General features: G+C 48.2%; 1 long non-coding RNA gene across 1 annotated transcript; it reads left to right on the forward strand.

The window, feature by feature from the left end:
- Positions 1 to 1,397: 1,397 nt before the first annotated feature.
- Positions 1,398 to 2,393, forward strand: LOC130539388 (uncharacterized). The gene is made up of 2 exons (XR_008954107.1): positions 1,398 to 1,732; positions 1,807 to 2,393. It is a non-coding gene; the product is annotated as an uncharacterized LOC130539388 (long non-coding RNA).
- Positions 2,394 to 6,000: the final 3,607 nt, after the last annotated feature.

Below are 6,000 nucleotides of genomic sequence, written 5' to 3' on the forward strand. Positions count from 1 at the left end.
TGATCATCTGAAAACTGATTCTGCAGTCACATTATGACGTTTTTGACGTCTTCTCGTGGAAACCATCACTTTTGGTCAGGAGATACAGGTTTCTCAAAACAGAGGTGAATGCAACATGATCATCTGAAAACTGATGCTGCGGTCACATTATGACGTTTTTGACGTCTGCTCGTGGGGAAACCATCACTTTTGGTCAGGAGATACATTTTTTTCAAAACAGAGGTGAATGCAACATGATCATCTGAAAACTCATGCTGCGGTCACATTATGACGTTTTTGACGTGTTCTCGTGTGGAAACCATCACTTTTAGTCAGGAGACACAAGTTTCTCAAAACAGAGGTGAATGCAACATGATCACCTGAAAACTCATGCTGCGGTCACATTATGACGTTTTTGACGTCTGCTCGTGGGGAAACCATCACTTTTGGTCAGGAGATACAGGTTTCTCAAAACAGAGGTGAATGCAACATGATCATCTGAAAACTGATGCTGCGGTCACATTATGACGTTTTTGACGTTTTCTCGTGGGGAAACCATCACTTTTGGTCAGGAGACACAAGTTTCTCAAAACAGAGGTGAATGCAACATGATCATCTGAAAACTCATGCTGCGCTCACATTATGACGTTCCTGACGTTTTCTCATGGGGAAACCATCACTTTTGGTCAGGAGATACATTTATTTCAAAACAGAGGTGAATGCAACATGATCATCTGAAAACTCATGCTGCGCTCACATTATGACGTTTTTGACGTTTTCTCGTGGGGAAACCATCACTTTTGGTCAGTAGATACAAGTTTCTCAAAACAGAGGTGACTGCAACATGATCACCTGAAAACTCATGCTGCGGTCACATTATGACGTTTCTGACGTTTTCTCGTGGGGAAACCATCACTTTTGGTCAGTAGATACAAGTTCTCAAAACAGAGGTAAATGCAACATGATCATCTGAAAACTCATGCTGCGCTCACATTATGACGTTTTTGACGTTTTCTCGTGGGGAAACCATCACTTTTGGTCAGGAGATACATTTATTTCAAAACAGAGGTGAATGCAACATGATCATCTGAAAACTCATGCTGCGCTCACATTATGACGTTTTTGACGTTTTCTCGTGGGGAACCCATCACTTTTGGTCAGGAGATACATTTATTTCAAAACAGAGGTGAATGCAACATGATCATCTGAAAACTCATGCTGCGCTCACATTATGACGTTTTTGACGTTTTCTCGTGGGGAAACCATCACTTTTGGTCAGGAGATACATTTATTTCAAAACAGAGGTGACTGCAACATGATCATCTGAAAACTCATGCTGCGCTCACATTATGACGTTTTTGACGTTTTTCGTGGGGAAACCATCACTTTTGGTCAGGAGATACATTTATTTCAAAACAGAGGTGAATGTGTGGCAGCATGGAGTTCATGCGCTGCCGATTAGCTTAATTGTTCGGGCAGTTGCAGCTGTGGCGTTCCCCTTAAAAGGAGACTGTGCTGCACTGGCTGCTCTTGTTGTCGAGCTTTTGGGTGCCACGCCACAGTTTACTTGGTCCTCCTCATTGATTGCTGTGCGATCGGGCTGTGCTATCCCGTGCGCACCTGGGACTGCTGTCATCAGAGCTGGGGAGCCGTGGGTGTCTTTGGTTCGTCGGCTGTTTGGCCCTGCTTGCGGGAACGCTGTGGTGGCTCGGTGTGCGTCTCCGTTTTAGAGATTTCTTTCCCTCACCTGACGGTACGTAGCGGCTGCTTTTAGCCTCACCATATGGGGAATTGTCAGCAACTTAAAATTGCTTTCTCTTTTAACAGAAATTGTTACAGGTGCCGGCTCTCGTGCGCTTTCCTCCCGTTGCCCGGCTGCTGTTTTGCCCTCCGCATCGCGTGTATCGCGTATGGTCCCGACTGTCACTCCTGTGTACCTCTGCGAGGTATCATCGTGTGGGGTCCAATCTAAAGTGCGAGTGTGAGTGAACTGCGCCTCTAGGAGGACTAGGATTGCCTTTATTTTGGGTTTATTGTTTTGTTGCGGGGGGGTTATTTTGCATGTTTATTTGGGGTTGATTTGTGATTATTGTTTGTGTGGGTTATTTTGCATGTTTATTTGGGTTTGACTAAGTGTGCTTTTTGCTCGTGTGGGTTATTTTTGCATGTTATTTGGATTTGATTAATTGTGTTATTTGTGTGCTGTGTGGGTTATTTTTGTATGTTTATTTGGGTTCTATTGTGTACGTTTTTCTGTTATTTTCTAAGTGGTGCCGATCCTACCCTGTGGGGTGCAGGTGTTTTAAGGATAATTGTAAAATCTCGAATATGAATTTGAATGGGTGTGTGAGAGTATTTTAGCAATTGTTGTTAGCGGATATCCGGAAATAAAGGTATTAATTTGGCACACTGGACCAGTCTCTTACCCTCATTAGAAACACTTGTGCGGCCTTGATAATTCTCCAGGTGGAATTCCTGGGGTGGCGTTGTCGACTTGGAAAAGAGATATACCGAGCCCCGTCTGGGCCCACACCACATTCTGGCGTTGTCGGCAGGATCACTCTTTTGGAGGGTGGAGACTTGTGGTCCAGTGTTTTTTTTTTCTTTTTGTTTCACCTTTTGATAAATGTTTTAATTGGTTGATTTGACCTCAGAATTAATATCGTTTGACTATTTTGTGCGGAGGCAAAACAGCAGCTGGGCCTTCTGTAGTTGTAGTAGAACCCGTAATCCGGTTTCAGTTTCCTATCTGTTCTTTAATCTGTATCATTTTTGTGCATTAGGTTCAGATATGGAGGTGGAGCTTCAGGAGTTAAGGGAGTTGGTGGCACAGCTGAGAGTAGACAATGAGAGGTTGCGTCAGGGACAGGCCGCAGCTGTGCTAGGTCCTAGTGACCAGCCCTCTGACTCCTCGGTACCATCAACAGCCCCCCGTGCTACTGGCAGTAATCCTGTCGTTGAAAGGTTGGTTTTAGTACCCAGGGATAGGAAATGTCCTACGTTTAAGGGAAAATCAGGGATCGGGTTGCTTGAGTGGCTAGAGGAGGTTCAAGCTTGTATGAGAGCACGTCATTTGTCTACATCCGACCGAGCATTTTTTTTGTTTGATCACCTCGAAGGTGAGGCCCGTGACGAAATCAAGTATCGACCTAGTTCGGAGAGAGAGGACCCTGTTGTTTCGGTGTTAAAAGAACTCTACGGTTGTTCAAAAACTTATGTGGCCCTACAGGAAGCGTTTTTTTCCAGGCGACAACAAGACGGGGAGACATTGCATGAGTTCTCCCTCGCGCTTATGAGCCTCATGGCTCCGGTGAGGGAGCGTGCTCCCTATGGGATGGCTAATGCGGAAGACTTGCTACGTGATCAATTTGTCGAACACGTCCAGGATGGTGCATTGCGGCGCGAGCTGATGCAGTATGTTCGGAGGCAGCCCACGGCTACCCTGCTCGATGTCCGGAGCGAGGCAATCCGGTGGGAACGGGAGGGTCTCCCTGGGGGTAGTAGGGGTCGAAGTCAGTCTGTACCGTCGGCATTCGGTCTCCAGTATGGGGTCCAAGGCTCTCGGGGGTCAACCACCCCCCTTATGGGGTCCGAATTGGTAGACATAAGGGAAATGTTGAGACTACAACAGGAGCAGCTAGATCAACTTACCCAATGCCTTTCCTCCTTGCACAATGTTCAACCGCGCCAACCTCTATCCCGTCGTGGCCCTGTCACATGCCGGCGTTGTCAACAGCCAGGGCATTATGCAAGTGAATGCGATGGGGTACGTATCCCCTCTCGTGCTCGGTCATTGTCTGCTGGTCAATCCTCTAATAGGCAGTCTCGCCCTGCCCAGGAGTCGGAAAACTAGTGCCCACCGGACTGCAGAGCCACAGTCCGGCGGGGGTAAATCCTGGCTCGGTGGGGGTGTTGGAACTAATGTCCGCTTGCCCCCATGTTAACGTGAGTATGGGGGGAGTTCAGGTCCCTTGTCTAGTGGACACAGGTTCAATGGTGTCGACTGTGACGGAGAGTTGGTTCCTTCAGAATTTACAGCCCTGGGGCCATGATCGGTTGAGATCTTGTAATTGGCTGAAGCTTAAGGCAGCTAATGGGCTAGCCATCCCTTATGTTGGCTACCTTGAATTGGATGTGAAAATCTGTGGTACTTTTGTGCCACGGTGTGGGGTCTTGGTTGTTCGAGACCACCTTGGAGAGGTGTCTTCCGAGGTCCCTGGTATTCTGGGGATGAATATCATCCGCCGATGTTATCATGTTCTTTTTGGACAACATGGGCAGGCTTTGTTTAATTTACCTTCGGTAACTGAGGCACCAAGGTCAGTTACACTGGCACTCCAGATGTGCAGCCAGCAACCATCCTCACGCCTCACCGGGAAGGTGAAAGTTAGAGGTAGGAAGGCATGTCGTATTCCTGGTGGCACAATGAAGATTGTGGTTGCAACATGTTCTGAGCAGTTCTCGGGTAGGAGTGTGCTGTTTGAGCCTTCCGAGAATGGCCTGCCGGCCGGGCTGCTAGCATCGCCTGCTTTGGTTCGGGTCGTACGAGGCACTGCTTACATCCCGATTGTAAATGTTGGCACCACTAGTGTTTTGTTGTATCCTCGCACCATTGCAGGCACTTTAGACGAAGGGTGTATTGTCAGCATGCCTGCAGGCGTCATTGAGGTGCCAACTAGTGTCGCTACCAGTGCTTCTCAGGCTGTTTCGGATGTCACTCCTGATCTGGTTGAGGCCATTGATTTATCAGCCCTGCCAGTCGAAGATCAGGGGAAGGTGCAATCTCTCCTTCGACAATACGCCTCCGTCTTTTCTTCTCATGAGGGGGATCTGGGATGTACGAGCCTGATCAGCCATGACATTCCCCTCTTGGATGATGTGCCTGTTAGGCAGTGTCATAGGAGGATCCCACCGTCTGAGTATGAGGTTGTCAAGGAGCATATCAATCAGCTGCTTGAAGCTCAGATTATCAGGGAGAGCAGCAGTCCTTATGGTTCTCCGATTGTACTAGTTAAGAAAAAAGATGGGAGCCTCCGCATGTGTGTGGACTATCGGCAGCTTAATAATAAGACAAGGAAGGATGCGTTTCCTCTTCCTCGTATCGAGGAATCCTTGGACGCCTTGACCGGGGCTCGGTGGTTTTCGACCCTTGATTTGGCCAGTGGTTACAATCAGGTTCCCGTTACAGAGGCCGATAGGCCCAAGACCGCTTTTTGTACGCCATTTGGCCTTTTTGAATGGAACCGGATGCCATTTGGCCTTTGTAATGCCCCCAGCACCTTCCAGAGGCTTATGCAGCGACTGTTTGGTGACCAACAATGTCAGTCACTGCTTCTCTATTTGGATGACATCGTGGTGTTTTCATCCACGGTAGAACAACACCTGGAGAGGCTAAAGGTGGTGTTGGGGAGGCTGCAGGAGCAAGGTCTGAAGGCCAGGCTTGAGAAATGTGCATTTTTCCGGCGAGAGGTGCGGTACTTGGGTCACTTAGTTTCCAATCAAGGGGTCTCCACCGACCCTAGTAAAATAGAGGTGGTCGCCAATTGGCCGACCCCCGCCACTGTCACGGAGTTGCGCTCATTTTTGGGTTTGGCAAGCTATTATCGCCGTTTTGTGGAGGGTTTTGCCAAGTTGGCAGCCCCCCTGCATCAGCTGGTAGCCAACCTGAATGTTAGGAAGCCTAAGGGCTCCGAAGAAGCAGTGGCAGGGAACTGGTCCGAAGAGTGTAATCAAAATTTTGAGGCTCTTAAAACTAAACTCACGACCACACCAGTGCTCGCCTATGCTGACTTCACCTTACCTTTTATTCTGGAGGTTGATGCCAGTCATAGTGGTCTTGGAGCTGTCCTCTCGCAGGAGCAAAACGGGAAGGTCAGACCCATAGCGTATGCCAGCAGAGGACTACGGCCCACAGAGCGCAATATGGCAAACTATAGCTCCATGAAATTGGAGTTTGTTGCACTCAAGTGGGCTATGACTGAAAAGTTCAGGGAATACCTGCTGGGTCATAAATGTATCGTT

This window comes from Takifugu flavidus, chromosome 15 (genome assembly GCF_003711565.1).
Source record: "Takifugu flavidus isolate HTHZ2018 chromosome 15, ASM371156v2, whole genome shotgun sequence".
Classification (NCBI taxonomy): domain Eukaryota; kingdom Metazoa; phylum Chordata; class Actinopteri; order Tetraodontiformes; family Tetraodontidae; genus Takifugu; species Takifugu flavidus.